Source organism: Magnolia sinica, chromosome 9 (assembly GCF_029962835.1).
Source record: "Magnolia sinica isolate HGM2019 chromosome 9, MsV1, whole genome shotgun sequence".
Lineage (NCBI taxonomy): Eukaryota > Viridiplantae > Streptophyta > Magnoliopsida > Magnoliales > Magnoliaceae > Magnolia > Magnolia sinica.
The window spans coordinates 86,898,402-86,916,735 of NC_080581.1; the positions used below are offsets into that span (position 1 = coordinate 86,898,402).

At 38.6% G+C, this 18,334-nt stretch overlaps 1 protein-coding gene across 1 annotated transcript in view; it reads left to right on the forward strand.

The window, feature by feature from the left end:
* Window positions 1-18,334, forward strand: part of LOC131255321 (disease resistance protein RPM1-like) — an 87,479-nt gene that overhangs the window by 7,723 nt on the left and 61,422 nt on the right. The gene's annotated exons all lie outside the window — the stretch shown is intronic.

The window sequence follows — 18,334 nt, forward strand, 5'->3', positions numbered from 1 at the left end:
CATGTAACACCCTGTATTTTTCAGTACTCGGTGTTACTAAGTAACCTAACTTAGTACAAATATTAATCTAGTTGGATTGGGTTGAGTTCCTTTTCCTTCAGAGGGCTAAGTGGTGGATTGGGTCCCTTTTCCACAGTCCCTCTTGAAGCCCACCCAGAGCAGCGCCCCCCCTATTAATCTAGTTGTGAAATGGATTAGGCCTGTCGAGGGGACATTCAAGCTGAATGTTGATGGATTGGCGCTGACCAATTCAGGTCCAGCAGGGGGTGGTGGAGTGTGCAGGGATAGCAACGGCAAAGTGATCTTCGCCTTCTATTTTGGCTTCGGGATTGCTTCCAACAATATGGCCGAAGTTCGGGCCATGTGCGAGGGGATGGAGTTATGCGTCAACCTCAGAATCGACAAGGTGTCAGTCGAATCAGATTCCAAATGGCTGATTGATTGCATTTTAGGAAAATCCACACCGGTTTGGATTTGGAGATATTGGCTAGAGAGGATCAAGGTGCTTGCCAGCCAAGGTAACTTTAGCTTTTTCCATATTCCGTGAGAGGTGAATGGGCCGGCTGATGGCCTGGCAAAGGAAGGTAGTTCGAAGCAAATTCATGACTTAGTCAAAAATCTGACGAGTCTTCCTCAGCTAGTGAGAGGAAGTTTATTTCTGGACAAAGTTGGGATCGGTTCCATTAGGAAGAGTAGAAGTACATTTGTATAGCACATGATAGATGGGGCCTCAGATTTTTGCATGGGCCCCATCCGAAGAGTTTTGTTCCTTTGTTCTGTTCCTTTGGGTTGTCAGTTTGTTGGTGGTGAGACCCATTCTTTGTGGTGCCCCCCACCCTTTTGTTCCGGTTTTTTTTAATCAGTGAACTCAGGTTGTCCGTTATTATTATTATTATTATTATTATTATTATTATTATTATTATTATTATTATTATTTTAAAGGTCCATGCAGTACATGTAAGTTATTTAGGAGCTTCTGACATATAGGCAAGTAGCTTGACCATGATGCTGTTGTTGTTGATGATGTAGTTGTTGGTAGTGACGATGATGGTCATGATCATGATCGTGATGCAGCTATTGGCAATGATGATAATGATTTAATGAACCACAATGTACTCCATAAGTTTAACAACCATAAAATGTTTTGCAATGGAGATAATGAAGATGATTACCAAAAAAAAAAAACCTAACTTAGTACAAATATCAACTTGACTTGAACATTTACGTTCATTACAGTTTAAATCTAACCGTTGAAAACAGTCTCAATCCATATATTAAGCCATCCATCCACTAATGTTGAGATGAACTATCACATCATCCGTATAACCCATTTTAGGACTCTTTATATAAACTATGAATCAATCATAACGTTCCATGGATCGATCGAATGATAAATTCCAATAATTTGACCATCGGGCTAGCAGGAATCATTAGTTGGCCGTAAGATCACTAAGTATGGTCCATCTGAGTTTAGGATACACCTCATCCTTTAGGTCGGCACCAATTCGAGTTGACAAAACAAATGGAAGATGTGGATTAGCTGATTTAGACCTTGAATCGATGGATCCACCATCCATCTAATGTATAAGTAATATCAAACGATTTAACACTCGAATACTATATATAGTTTATTGGCCCGATAAATAGGAGTGTTGTTGAGGATCATCTAAACTGGATTAGGGACCACTCAAATCAAATGTAGGCTCAATCTAACCGTCAACTTAACTTGAAACAACAAACTAGCTCAATATTGCATTATCAGTTATGACTCTTATAAAAGACAGGTCCTACAAATGAATAAATAAGTGTGTGTGTATATATATATATATATATATAAAACAAGTGATAATGGCATAATAAGATGAATAATATTATTAAAAATGGATTTTAATTAATAACAATAATGGAGCCATTAACATAGAGAGAGTAGGCTGGAACACAAACAAATGATCCCTAGAGCTTTTTGACCATTGATGCTCGAACCCATAGCAATCTGACCCTCAGATCGGTGGAAAGCCGCAAATAAATACTCCGACCACAGCTTGTGGCCCACCAAAGCCTTGGATCCACATAATCTTTAGCAAGGTGTCCTAATATGACCTATGGAATCATTTGAACGGAGTGGATTTTACCCAAACATCATGACGGACCCCACCTCAAAGCGCGAGTCACAGCGGAGATGTGCACTCGCGCTGCACCATTCCAGTACAACCGATCAGAGCTTGCTGACCCGTGCTCTTTCCAAAAACAGAGAGCTTTGCTCTCTCTCTCTCTCTCTCTCTCTCTCTCTCTCTCTCTGTCTCTGTTTTCTGACGGCCGACGGAAGCGTCCGTTTGGGACACGTGGTGGCCACCATCAAGCCTCACCTCGATGATCTAAACCGTCCATTCGGTCGAGGGTCCATGCGTGACCAAAACCTAATACATTTCACATGATCCGGCACGTACACCTGCACACGATCGTTTATGCAAGAAGACCCTACAAACACAAAGTTTCCATAAACGGAAACTGTTTTCCGTGAGCCAGCTTGGCGATCCGCGTGGGGGTTTTTGGGCGATCTAGACCGTCCCAAAAGAGGCCATCCTAGCCATCCATTTCCCTTTTTAGGAGCTAAGGACTTGGGAAGAAAACCTGCAACCGAAAATAGCTCTCCTGTAGCCGTTTCTTCCCTATTCGAACCCACCATGAAAATGTCCTTAAAGCTTCGAACAGTCGCCTCCACAAGCTCCTGTGGACCAATCTGAGGTGTCCAGTAGAAGCAAAACGAAGAAAAACTCGATGCAGCAAGGTCTGCCATTAACGACGGGTTTCCTTCTCCACCGCACCTGTCGGGCCATCAGGTGATTTTCTGGTCAGAATTAGAGTTCCCTCTGGCCAAGGATTGAGGGAAAGAAAGAAAGGAAAAAGGGAATGGAGAGAAGAGAGCGAGAAGGAGAGCTGCGACTGCCGCAACTGCTGCAACAGCACTACACCACGCAGCCGAGATTGCTGAGCAGGCCGCTCGTTTTGCTGAGTCCAGATGTTGGACGTGTGTTGCAGGTTTCGGAAATCCGATTCTCTCAGAGGTGATCTACCATCGAAATTGTTCCGTTTGCAGCAATTGCAAGTCCTTGATTTGAGTTACAATGATTCCTCTGGCTGTGATTTTATCTGAAAGGTGGGCCGAGACCAGCCCCTTGATGGACCGTAACTTGGGCTGAAACCAGCCCTTAGGCCACACCATATACAGTGGGCCGCGCCCTATAAGAGCAGGTGGGCGAAATCTGTTTCCCGGCCCAGAATTCAGGTTCTTTTGAAACCACGGTGGGCCACATTCCAAACCACGGTGGGCCTCACCAAGCTGCACGCTGGTATCAGGTGGGCCACACCATATACAGTGGGCCGCGCCCTATAAGAGCAGGTGGGCGAAATCTGTTTCCCGGCCCAGAATTCAGGTTCTCTGCTCATCAGGTGAGCCATTTATCTTGTTTGGTGTTGACCATTGGGCAGCTCTTTTGACTCTGTTCGGAAACATACGATCGGGAGCATTTGACCTATTGAAGTTTATCTGTGGGGCCCATTTTTATTTTATTTTTATAATCAAACCATTGCTGCAGTGGGACCCTGACGGACAGGAGATACCCAAGTTGGTCCGACCCATTCAATATATCCCTTGTTAAATTTTGACGGTGCCCACTAAATCAACAGCTTAGATTATCTTCAGGTGGGCCACCCTCAGAAATTGGGACGAGCCTGCTGGGGCACTTGTTTGGGGCCTAGCAAACTAGGCCAGTTAAGCCCAGTTCAGATTGGTTTGTAGATGGGAACCAGGCCCAGTTTCTGGGCCACCTTTGGAGCCATTAAGTTGGGCCAAATCAGGCCCAAGATTAAGTCTAGTTCGGGCCTTAGGCAAGGCCAAACTCTAGGCCCAATTTCCCATATTAATGAGCCCTTACAAACCCCACACAATGTCGATTATTTAAGGCCTTGGATAAGAGTGACTAATACAAACTATGACTATTAGCATTAGTCTTTACTATATTATCATTAATAAACATTCTATTATTATTACTTGAATTATTTAAGACATTATTAGTCATTATAAGAATATTAGATAATGTTGGCATATTTAAATATGAACTTGTGGATCATCATTTTTAATATTGAGCGGTTAATATTTCTACTATGAATGAATAGCCGTCAATAGACTATCTACGCTAATAACAGTCGTTATAAACAACGTTACGATTATTAGATATTCATATCCTATTCATTACTCAGAAATATTACCTTAGATAGCAGGTCATACCATGTACGACCATCATAACAATTATTATTATAATGATGAGCTAATATTAATTATATCATTAATGTTAATAGTTATGTTATAGCTATTAAATTAACATTTCAATTAATTGTCCATTAGCTAGAGCTCAAATCCCAAGACCTAAGCCTAGAACTAGACTCGAGGGTGAAACCCTAAACCTAAGTGATCCAAACCTTAGATTATAATCTTGGCCATAGATAGTTTGTAGAACTTTGATCTAACCATACAACTTATAATTCGTGATAAGATTCAAGTCTAAGGGCGTGCGCTCTTCCTAATAACATTGGGAGGCGAGGCAACAAATAAGGTGATGATTCTTCCCCTTAAGCTTTCCATCTCCAAATTAGTTTAAGTTATAGTCTTTATTAAGAATCAAAATTATTAATTCATAGCATGTGATCTTTTACATGATTTATATCTGATTTTCGGTTGATAATTGTGAAACATGATTGCATGCGATAGTTACTTACGTGATAGCTCTCATTTTAATTTATAGTTCACATCATGACCTGTTGTGATTATTATGCTTAACATATGCTTGCTATGATATAACGGTATATTTTCACATGAATTGTTGTAAGTCACTATGGACCTATATTCACTACACTTATTAGTAGGTAAGCCCTCTTGTGTATGTGAACTCATACTTAGGATGTAACATGATGGAGTGTGGAATGAAATGGACTCTCGATTGGAGGTTATGTGGGACATGAAATATTAATGTGGGATTTACTACCCATAGGTCATACGGCTTAAGTGGCTTAGAAACGATCTCTTTAACCGTCTTGGTTTAATCTTATCTAACCCATTTGCCTTTTCGATTTAATGTACCGAACACCCTTTTTCCACTGCGATTTAATGTCTGTCCGATGTTTCGATGATTTCCTTGTGTGCCTTAGGATGGCCTATACCATGAGGTGGAAATCCCTACTTATTGAGATTGATTGGCCATTGATCGATGGTTTCCATTAAGTCTCCTAAGCCGGGGGAATCTCATGAGCTGGGGATGGTGGTCATGGGAAACTATGCCCGAGCTGTTGGCCTACGTTGGGTGACGAGCCCCCCGTAATGACCATTGAGTTGCTAAAATTGGCTGATTGTAATTGGATTAATAACAGTTAACTAATCATGCATTCATAGCATATTGGCAATAACAGGTGGCTAATTCTTTATATTGTAGCACGTGCCCTAGAGTTGTTGGGGTATCGTTTCGCTAGCTCCCAGACCACCGACTATCGACCCATTGTTCCGACTAGATGATCAATTTCAGGTCGATGATTGCATGGGTGACGAGCCCAAGTCCGACTGGAAGTGCATTCATGCATCCATACATATAAAAAGACTGCATAATGTTTTGTTTTGATTCTCTTGTCATTTTAACTATGCTTAGCTAAGGCGACGATGTGTAATTTTGAGGGAAATTTACACTGAGTTAGCCACTCATCCATGAAATATATAACCGTACAGGTAGCACAGGTGGCTTAGGTGATATGCAGGTTCAGACTGATGAGGAGCTGTTATAACGGTCAAGGATGCGTAGTTGTACCTACCAAGGAAGCTGCGTGATCTTACGGCTTTCGTTTATTTACTTTTATATATTTCTCATATATGTAAATCTTGTAATGTTAACATGGAGATATTGGTTTGTATAAGTTATTATGGGCAAATTCTTGTATACTCTAAATGTAAATGAAAAATTTTCTTTATGCTAACTTGTCCATTTTATACTTATCTGTTAACTCTAATAAAAGAAAAAGATTATATATAGAATTTGGCTCTTTTTAAATTAACACTCGGATTCTTAGGAAACATGTCATATACTCGGGTCCTGAAAACACAAGGCATTACACAACACCCTATAATGAACTGGAAAAAACAGATCTTCAGTATAGATAAAATACATACATTCATGGTGGGCCCAACAGAATTTACTCATTGTCATAAAAGTGTGTTGAGTTACTTAGTGCGCAGATTAGCTAATGACACGTTGAGTAGCAAGACTCCCTATTGAAGTGACATCACCATGTTGTAGACCTCATCAGGGATGGCCATGTACGAAAAATCACACATATGTAGAGAATTTTAACTTTTCTAGTTGGAAGGATATTATAAAGACACACTACAAGAAAATGAGGCTTTAACCTCAGTTTAAAACCGTGGCTAAAAAGGTTAAAAACTGAGGCTAAAGCCTTTAGCCTCAATTTTACCTCAGTTATCCAAACCGAGCTTAAAACTCCCGTAGTTAAATGCTTTAGCCTCAGTTTTAACAATTGAGGTTGTCACGCCCCAAACTCGAAAACTGGGCTCACAGAATTTTCGATCACCGAATCCGGTACCGACAGCCTCCGTAATACCCTATTCTCAGCTCCCGACACCCATATGCCAGATTCTGATCTTGGGATCGTACAAGGAAGATTTTTAGTATGATTTTTTTGAATGGTTGATCTATTTAAGCGATTACACATTGTGTACGTGGTATCAACGCATATCGAAGAGACGAACCTGTTTGATATATCACACATACTATGGTGCACCAGCTTAATAGTAATGAGAGAAACAATAGCAACTCCAATAGCAATTGCATGCATCTTCAAAAAGTATAAGTCATCTATATGAGCAAACCACAACTCGTGAGTTTATTGCGTGGCGGGAATAAAACACGGCTTATCAGGGCGCTCCCGTAAAGACATGCAAAACAACCATAGGCATGTTATCAATCCAGCATATTATCATATGTGAGCAGGTTGTCAATTAAGCATGTTGTGTAACTGCATATGTTATTATGAACATGGCATCAATAATAGGCATGTCACTCAACAAGAGATCATGAATCATTAAAATAGCCAATCATTATGAATAAGATAATCCAATTTCATTTTCTACTCTAGGGTGTACAATGGAAAGGCAATGGCAGAGCTAGCATGTGGAGTCATAGTAAGCCAAATGTCACATGCTAAGGATGCAATGCAATATGCAATTTAAAAGAACTAACAAGCTGGAGTGTGTAGTCGAGATGATAGTATGTGGTATCATAAGCTGTGAGGTTTATTACAAGGAAATTCTATCCAAACCAGTCCCATACCTAAATTTGGATAGCTAGATTCAATGTGGCAAACTCCTGTAGCCATTGCGAAGATACATATAATGATTTGGTTACGCATCACCAACTTGAGTGGATAGTGGATGGATGAATGAATAAGTCAAGTACTGAGTATGCAACTGCTGTACAGTAGCCTACCAACCACTAGTAGCTCACCCAGGCCCTTAGGCCCCGCCCACATTAGTATTCGCCCACGTGTATCTGCCCACGTGAGCAACAGTGACAGGATGTCATTATATCAATACCGTATATCTTTGGGATCATCACCGGGGTCTAGCATAATGCTGTCAGCTATACCAAGGCTATGCGATGCAAGGCATGAATGTTATCTTCCGTATCAAGGCTATGCGATGCAAGGCATGAATGTTATTGGCCACACTAAGGCCATACAATGCGATGCAAGGCCTACATAACCAATGTCATATGCAAGATACAGCTCAAGCATACCAATCAACATATAAATCCAACTCATCTCTAGAGCATTATATATCAGTACAGTTCTCTCTGGATAATCACCGGGGTCTAATACACTATACACTACATTGTCGCCCTACACTGGACGCACAACTGTGCAAGCGAAAGAGACCTCACTACCTGCCTGACTAGTAGTCTGCCAATACCTACCCGGCACATCAGTAACGGACCCATTTACGAGCTGGTCAAACTCAGCCTAGCAATTGACCCCTACTCTCGGGCGGGTAAGGCCACACCCCCTTCTAACCGACCACGACATAGTGGGAGATGCGGCCTCTTGGTATTTGGCCCTCATGCGCTCATACATCCACTCGGTCTAGGCGTTGGAGCATCCTCCATGGTACCATAAGGGTTTAAGGGCTTTCACCCTGGGACATCCTTCGCCCCCCGTGCTTAACAAGAATTTTCGGTGTCCAATCCTGCCATCCACACTATATCTGTGGAGGCTACAACCCTAATGTTGCTAGGGCATGTAAGTGCAATGGTTATTTACCCCTTTGATTATCAAATTTTATTGTGTCAAAATCACAGTCTATGTCTTGTGTAGCATATTAATATACATGTTCAAGGCAATACATCACCTGCACAAGAACAAAGATCTACTTCAAGAACTAAGATGTACAAAGGGGGAGATTGACAATGCTTCAAGTCAAGAACAAAGAACTAAGATGTACAAAGGGGGAGATTAACAATACTTCAAGTCAAGAACAAAGATCTCCTTCAAGAATGTGCTGATGAGGGTCGAATATTGCATATCAGACCCTAAGTATTGCCGAATTTTACGTCCATGATAAGGCTTAATAGAATATTTTAATTGTGTTTTTGTTGCAGGGTGTAATTAGGAGTGTTGACTAAAAAAGAGTATTAAAAGTATTGATTTGATGCTACGAAGTCACCAAAGTAAAGGACAGACTCCAAAGGACTGAGATCAACAGATTTACATGCCAGGGATCCGAGAAAATCAAGCCGTTCATGTTAAAGAGGCCCAAAAATGGTCTAGAATGCAAGATCATAGGGTTCCCACCATCCGATTAACTCGAAACTTCATAAATGTGATGGGGACCATAAATTAACTGTACATATTAAATTTTAACCATTAGATCACTCGATAAGTGGCCCAAAGGACAGATCAACCCATTAATCTCCAATTTTAGGCCACCTACAATCTGGATATGCTTTAAAATTGTCCTCAACGGTTTAAATAAGATGATAAATAGGATGGACGGAACGGATTTCTTAAGAGCATTACAGTGGACCCCACTTCACGTGGATGGTGTACACAGTGGGTGTACACCGGACCAAACGAAAGGGTCAAAGTCAGTTTAACCGACCTTCTCTCGATAAAAATGAAAGTTTCCATTTTTATAGCGCCCATAAGGCTGATGGTCGGTTCACAGTTGTGGGCCCCATACATTATCCAAATGGACAATCTAAACCATCTATTAGAATTCCACAGCTCATATTACTATCTCCTAGGTGACGAAATTTCAAGGTACAGCAGAGATTGATTTTTAACCGCCCAAACGTTGGACGGACTGCTGAATAAAAACTATGTGGGTCACACCAAAACAGACTCAAAATTAGCCATTCCAAACCGAAATTGCAATGGGAATGAAATGAATGGAGTGGATTGTCCATAGAAACCAGATAATGGCCCCCACCATCAGTCCAGCGCAGAAACAACATAGGTTCTACGTCCGAGAAAATCGGACGATGTGGGCCGGTTGTGTGATATTGATCACGGCCGGATAATTGATTCGAACCATTCGAAATGTCATTCAAGGGATTCTTACCCTCACCACGATGGCAAATTTCAAAGAAGGAAAGAATTTTCATCTCAAAATGGACTTCAACCGCAATTAGTTTCTATGTTTTCTTGCATTGAAACAGAGGGTCCGCTGTAAACGAGAATGCATAAAGAAAGTCGACTCCAGCCAGCGCATCTTCTCCGCCTCCGTCAGTCGTCTATATAAGAAAGAGAAAGAAAACGTGAGAGTGATATCTTGGCTTGGCTTGGACGTGAGACGGAGATAGTAATTTTGTTTTGTTTCTTTTCTTTTTATTTTTCCTTTCTTTTAAGGTGTAGCCTAATCATGTTGCTAGGCTAAACCTCTGAGCTAGGGCTAAGATGTGAAGCTTGTAGTGTGATTGGGTTGTTAGCTTTGCTTTGATTCATGGTTATTGAACTTTTGTGGATTTTAGTTTGATTATTAAGGAATACTTTTAGTTTTTAATGGTTTATTGTGACTCAAATTAGCTTTGAGTATGTTCTTTTCATTATGAGATTGTGAACTTAGGAGGCCCTGTTGTTCACCATTGTCTCCTTGGCATGGTTAGGTGATGGAACCCCTTCATAACTTTCACAATTCTCTTGTAATTGGCTGTGAGTTTGGTAAATTGTTGTTGATTGCCATAGTCTCCTAAGCATGGTTAGGTGATGGAATCACTTCCAAATCTACACCAATCGTATCTGTTGATGATTAGATCCATGAGACATTCAGAGATCTGACAAATCTCTTCTTACCAACTGGATAGGATGAGACTCTGATTCCAGTTGTCTCCTTGAATCAATACAAGGTAACTTCCTAATTGCTACAAGTAGATCTTTGGCACCCTAGTTCCCACTTTTATTTTTATTATTTTTTAATTAATCTATTCACAATTATTTCCTCATATTCGCTTGATTTAGATTACATCTTAGTCTAGTTCTAGTTCTATTTAATTTCAGATTACGTATAGATTTCAGTCCCTTGTGATTCGACCTCGGTCTCACCGAGTTTATTACTACATCACAACCCTATACTTGGGGAGTGAACATGCAGGTACCATCTATTTTAGAATATATGCATTTATCAGCTACATTATGCATAAAATCATGAGATAGTATTTTGGAATTTTAGGTTAGAATTTTTTCTATTTTTAGAAACTAATCTGTTTTCCTGTTTTGTAGGATCCTGACATAAACTTCTAATTTGGTAACCCCTTTCTGATTTCTTTACTTCTTCTATTCTTAGAATTAGGATTTTAGTTTTAGAAACTTTCTTATTCTAGGTTTCCTTTTTAGAAACTAACTTTCTATTTTTAGGAATTTTCTATTTCTAGGCTTTCATTTATTTAGAATTTTTTTTCTTTTTTAGAAACTAACATTGCTTTCTATTTTTGGATTAGGATTTCTAAATTAGAACTTTTTAACTTTAGGTTTAGAACTTTCCACTTTTGCTTTTAAAAACTAGGTTAGTTATTTTCCTTTTTAGAAACTCTTCCTAATTTTAGAAACTAACTCATTTTTCCTTTATTTTTAGAAACTTTCTAATTCTAGGTTTAGGAAACTTTTTTTTAGAAACTAACTTTCTATTTCCATTTTAGAATTTTCTAACTTTAGAATTTCTATTTTTAGGAACTATTTTCTTTTGTTTTCTTTTGCAGGATCTTAACATAAGAATTTCTAACTTGGTACCTTCCTTCTAACTTCTCCTCCTCTTACTTTCCATATTGTTGTAAGATCTTTTCTTTTGCTTTTCTTAGGATTAGCTTCAGAGTTAGGGTTTCACCATGTATATGCACGAGTGGGAACATCAGTATGCTGAGAAGAATAACCTATATTGGGATGTTGATTATGATAGAAATAAACCAATGTCTCAAAACTTTTCTGAAGCTATCATCGAGAACCGACCGGAATATAAAGATCCACCGGTTAAGAAGTCCTTACGTGATCATGTGTAGGAGAACAATTACACCCCACGGATTAACAAAACAGTATGTGAGTGTTGGGGTTATCATAACTATGCGAGTGAGAATTATTATCACCCATCCGATAAAAAGAAAACAATGCGTGATTATATTATGAGTGATAATATGTATTATCAACTATCAGATTCTCCCGCCTATGATCTGTATAACTATAATCAGTGGAAACATCAATGTTGGGAAGATGAACTAGCAATATACCCTAGTGAACATTTTCTTGGGTCTTCTACCTTTGAAACTCAATTAGAAACGATCTAAAGGAGACACTTCAGGGCGACATATATGATTTTTCAAGCCTTAGAAAAACAATAGAAGCACTCGCATTTCGCATTGATCGGGCATTGGATGCTCGTTCATCCCAGTTACAACTCAATCTAGAAACACAATGCGAGGAAAGTGATCCTAACTCGCTTATGGAAGAAGCTAAAATTACAAATGAAGAGTTGGAGTCCATTAATGATCATATAGTTCAATTTCCCGATGAGTTGATCTCGATGACTATCCAAAGGAATAATCAAGAGACGTGAGTATCTTTCAAATATAATGATAGTGACATACTTCATGACACACATGATTACACTGATGAGGTAGAGGTTAGTTTATTCGAACCTCAACCCAATCTAGGAATAGAATGTGAGGAATCTGATCCCATCCCAAGTGCACACTGCACGGAACTTGACGATGATGAGTATTGGGATTCAATCTCAAGTGTGGCCCCTGTCAATGATCAAGAGGTTCAAGAAGTTGTCAACCATAATGATCTACTCCACCTGTCTGACATAACTGATTTGAATGTGGAGAATGAACCAATTTCAACTAACCCTTCCAACCCTTGTGATACATATTTGGACCACTGCCCTGAATTGAATGATGATATGATTCGGGTGATGGATGATTTGCTTGATATGACTCTGGAATTTGAAACTACCCAGTTGAGGCCACAATCTGAGCTACACACTTTAGATGATTCGATGCCTCCATTGAGAAGCTTCAATGGCCAGAGTCTTCACATCAATTCTTCGCTTATTGTTTGTCCATCTGTCTGTGAAGGGCAAGAGCAAGCGAGCATGCGTCCATCCACTTCAAAAGATGATGGAATCCTTAGACAAAACTTCGATGCAGGAGACGAGTCACTCTCAGTTGATTGTCCCAACCCTTTGACTACATGCGTGGCACACTTTGTGGATTCTGACGACCTCATGATACATGAAATAGTGGATGTCTCATAAGACAGTACCTCAGTAGTCATCACTGACCGAGAGAACCCTTACTCTGAAGCCCCTCCTTCCTCAGACCCTGAATGTTTACCATGAAAGGAAGAGGAGCTGAAAATTGAACCGAAGTCTGGAAGTTCGGAATGTGTTGAGACTACATTACTTCCTGAGAATTTTTTTGAATTTTATCTACCTGTAGTCTCCGATTCACCTTGGTGTAGTAACTCTGAAACTTTCTTTGTCACAGGTGAATTGTATATACTTTGGATACCTCGAGCAATTTAACGAAAAATTTCTTATAAGGTACATAAGTTTCTCTGAAAAGTCATGATCCAGGGCATCCAAGCCTATTGCCAAAAGAGCTTTTGGATGATCCTGTTGAGGAACTTACTGAGAAATTTATCAAGATATTGGCCGGAAGAGGAACCTTGTGACATGATCGAGTAGTTTTTCCTTGCTTTCATAGGACTATGATAGTTTGTATTATGCTGTTCTAGGATAGATGGTTTTATGCCGTTAGCTTAGTTTGTTTGATACATTGTTTTAGGACAGTTTGCTTTTGTTGGGTTCTCTCTTGTGCTGACCTGCTCTCACGTTGATATCTTTGGAAGGCCTCGTGATTCTTTCATCCAGGTACTATCTTCCCATCATGTTCCATTTACTTTCGTTGTCCCATGTGCATTGCATGCTCATATGTTTTAGATTGAGGACAATGTAGATTTTAAGTTGGGGGTGGGAGATTAGGTTTCCTAATTAGTGTTTTTTTGGTCTTGAGCAAAAATTGTGAAAATTTTTAATTTTTCTGGAATTTCTTATGAATTCGAAGTGATTTGACGACCATCTAGGGCACTTAGAATTTCAAGATACGTGATGTTAGTAATTTATGACTCTTGAATTTAGTATCTGTTAGATTTCACAGTTATGTTTGAATTGTTAATCCTTGATTAGAAGTTGTCAACATTGATTGAGTCGTGATTTCACAGGTCATATCTCGCTTGCACATTAAGGTTTCGGTTTGATATTGAATGGTTAACTTGGTAATCACTAAGCATGTAAGGAACCAGCCTGAAAAATTTGTCGGTCATGATCAATTGAAGAAAAAGAAAATACCTAGCTAAAAAAAAAAAAAAAAAAAAAACAGATACCTTTGGAAAGGGTTGGGCTAATAATCTACACCATAGGTTTGCTCCCTATAGGTGTAAACTTAATTCCCCATGGATGATATGTAAAAAGGGTTGGGTGTACGGTCCTCACCATAGGTTTGCTCCCTATAGGTGCAGATTCGATTCTCCTCTCCCTCGATGGAAAAATCAAAAAGTAAAAAAGAAAAGAAAAGAAGAGAACTGTAAGGCACGTTCTGGTTTACGTTTTGGTTGTCCTGAATGCTCATTCAATCATCAATGTATCATGGAAATTGACAATTGGATCTCTCAATGATGGTAAGCAGAGATTTCATTATACACTCATGGTACTCAATGTTTAGAATTATTCTAATTAATGCATAAATACTTTAAACTTGATTATAAAATTTATTGTGCGCTTGATTCCAAGAGGAAGTAATGCCCAACATTCATGAATCTTAAAGTTTTAGTATATGGATTGTTTTTCCAAAAACCGCTTGAGTTCATAAAAATTGTCATGTAATTCTCAACTTATTTTTCGCATACTTTGCTCGGACTAGCAAAATCTGCCTGACTAGTAGTCTGCCAATACCTACCCAGCATATCAATAACGGACCCATTTACGAGCTGGTCAAACTCAGCCTAGCAATTGACCCCTACTCTCGGGTGGGTAAGGCCACACCCCCTTCTAACCGACCACGACATAGTGGGAGATGCGGCCTCTTGGTATTTGGCCCTCATGCGCTCATACATCCACTCGGTCTAGGCGTTGGAGCATCCTCCATGGTACCATAAGGGTTTAAGGGCTTTCACCCTGGGACATCCTTCGCCCCCCGTGCTTAACAAGAATTTTCGGTGTCCAATCCTGCCATCCACACTATATCTGTGGAGGCTACAACCCTAATGTTGCTAGGGCATGTAAGTGCAATGGTTATTTACCCCTTTGATTATCAAATTTTATTGTGTCAAAATCACAGTCTATGTCTTGTGTAGCATATTAATATACATGTTCAAGGCAATACATCACCTGCACAAGAACAAAGATCTACTTCAAGAACTAAGATGTACAAAGGGGGAGATTGACAATGCTTCAAGTCAAGAACAAAGAACTAAGATGTACAAAGGGGGAGATTAACAATACTTCAAGTCAAGAACAAAGATCTCCTTCAAGAAATGCAAGATCAAACTCAAAGTAAAGAACAACTCATGTACTACAAAGTCAAGCTTCAAAAGATCTCAAGTATAAGCTTCATGAATTTTAAAGATCATCTATCATCTGAAGAAAAGAAGGTTTAATGTTCATACATCATGTCGAAGGTATGGAAGACCTTAAATTGACCTTAGGGTAGGTCATATTGAATCATTTTATAGGTGTTTGGTCTGTTCTTCGACTAGTCCTGGACTCTGTTCGACTAGTCCTAGAACTGGCTCGACCAGTCTAAGAAATTCCACGACCAGTCTTAAGTTGTTACAAATTTTTAAAATTTTTTAGTTGCGCCACGACCAGTCCTGGAGACTGCTCGACCGGTCGTGTGAATAGTGCACAACTCGTTCACAACTAGTCCTGCAGCTACGACTCAAACTCCAGCAACTTAATTTGGTTCCTCACAACCAGTCGTGGACATGTCACAACTAGTCATGGAGGTCTCACGACCGGTCACGCAAGCCCTCGACCAATCATGGAACAGTTTTATCTGATCGCGCTTAAAATTTTCAAATGTTGTTGGTTCTACGACCAGTCGTAGTGTCCTCACGACCAGTCGTAGATGTGTTTTTTGCAACTATAAATAGAGCACGATTTTCAGAGTTTGATAATCCAATTCAAGTAAAATCAAGGCATCACTCTGAGAGATAAGTTTGTAAACCTCTTGAGCTTGATTATGCATATTTAATATTATTTTTTTATTAGCGTTTTATATTTGATTTTGTTTCTGCATTCCAATATAATTTGAAAGAGGAATTATGATATTCCACTTCTTAGAATCAAAATTAAATAGAGCTAGCCCAAATTGATTTAATTTAAAATCAATTAGAACCTAGAACTATTTCATAAGTGAGTATTGGACATTGAACTTTTATTTGAATTTCTACTCCGTCTTGGTTCTTCCAGGATGCAATAAAATGAGAAATTTAGGTATTTTACATTATTGTAATTTCCATTGTGTTAGTTTCGTTTGAGATTAAACAAAAAAAATCTCATTCTTTTTGGTTATTTGAGGAAAGCCAGAAAACTCAGAGAGTGTGGTTTTTGAATTGTGTAAGCCCACTTGAAAGATATAATTGTGAGGGTTTTAGGTGAACCTAAGAAATACCTATTTTCATAGTGAACGTTAATATCCACTGTATGAGGATATTAAGAGTGGAGTAGCTGTGTGGCTGTTATTGAACAGTTGTGTACACACAAGCGAACCACTATAATTTTTTGTGTTTTATGGATATGTGATTTTTTTTCTATATCTTTTATCATTTAAAGTTGTGGGATATATTTGTGGATGTGAATGTTGTAATATTTTCATTTCAAGCATTGTGGGGAATGTTGTAATAATGTAGATTTCAATTCTTGCTATTTCCTTTTTTATTCCTCTTCGGTTTGAGTTTTTGATATTCAGATCATTCTAGTAAGGTTGTCCTTACCATAAATCCTTGGTTTTTATAGTGTAAGGTTGTCCTTAGAACAACATTTGTATCAACCTCTCAATACTAGAATTTGAGGTTGCTTTACATTTCCATATTGTGGTTTGTTTAAAGTGTTATCTTTCCTTTAATTGATTAAATTTCGTTGTTATCATTTTAATTTGGCATAGTCCTATTCACCTCCCCTCCCCTCCTATTCACCCCCCTCCCCTCTAGGACATATAGCTTGGCCTTTTCAAGTAGTATCAAAGCCTAATATCTCGTTCAAATTGTTATATTTTTGGATTTATTTCCTGAGCTAATCGATCTAAGCTATTTATAAGATGCCAAATTTTGATAGCCTTTTAGTCACTAGGCCTCCACCATTTAATGGCAACAATTATGCTTATTGGAAAGCCAGAATGAGGATTTTTTTTTTTAAATCCATGGATGAGAGTGTGTGACAAGCCACAGTGACTGAATGGACCCCTCCTACCACTGAAGTAATTGGAATCGATGGATCTAAATCTATGAGAATTACACCTTACTTCTCTTGGACCACACTTCAGAAAAGTGAGAGTAAGCACTAAATGCAATCACTTGCGCACTATCACTGGATGAATTCAAAAAAATTATATCCTGTGATTCTGCAAAGCAAGCCTGCGATATTTTAGAAATGACACACAAGGAAACATCAATTATCAAGAAATCTAAAGTCCAAATCCTCACATCCAAATTTGAGGAAATACGTATGGAAGAAAATGAAATGTTTATGGACTTCTATACAAGATTGAATGACATTGTGAACTCTATATGAGATCTTGGTGATAAAATTTTAGAAAGTAAAGTGTGTGCAAAAATACTATGCTCACTTCCTGAATGGTTTAATTCTAAGGTAACTGCGATATAGTAACTTCGTGATACGGATAATATGAGGGTAGAAGAATTAGTGGGCTCTTTATAGACTTATGAGTTAACTTTTAAAGCTCCTAAAGGTAAATCTATCGCCCTTAAATCTTCTAAAAATGTTTTTTAAGAAAATAATAGCAATTCTGATTTAGAAAACTCTGAAGATGATATGGCCTTTTTAACAAAAAAGTTTTACAAAATTTTTAAAAGTAAAAAGAGGGATGATTTTCAAAAATCTAATGATAAGAAGAAATCTAAACCTAAAACTCAAAAATCTTTAAAAGACAGTCAGTGTTACAACTGCCATGAATATGGGCATTTAGCAAACAGGTGTCCTAAAAAGGACAAACCTAAAAAGAAAGGAATGTTGGCTACTTGGGATGAATCCTCTAACTCTAAAGCCTCTTCTGAATCAAAAGATTCTGAAACTAAGTCAGGCAGTGAAGTTAAAGCCCTTATGACTCTAGCCAAATTCACTTTTTCAGATAATGATGATTTAACTAGTGAAAAAAATCTGAATAGTGATCATGAAAATGAAGATGATCTTCAAGGTACTTATAATGCCCTTTACAATGAGAGTTGTAAAATTGCTGTTAAACTTAAACTTCATAAAGAAAAGTTTTCAAAGCTTAAAGAAAATTTTGATTATCTTGTTTTATAAAAATTCTACATTTCAGATTGTTTTGAAAAATGCAAATGCGATTTAGAATTTAAAACCTCCCTTATTGAAAATCTGAAATCTGAAAATGAAAAACTTAAACTTGAAGTCTCTTCACTTTTGAGTTTAAAGGATACATGGTGGTATGCCTAAGGTGATCCAAAGTTAGAAAAACTTTTATCTGGATCAAGA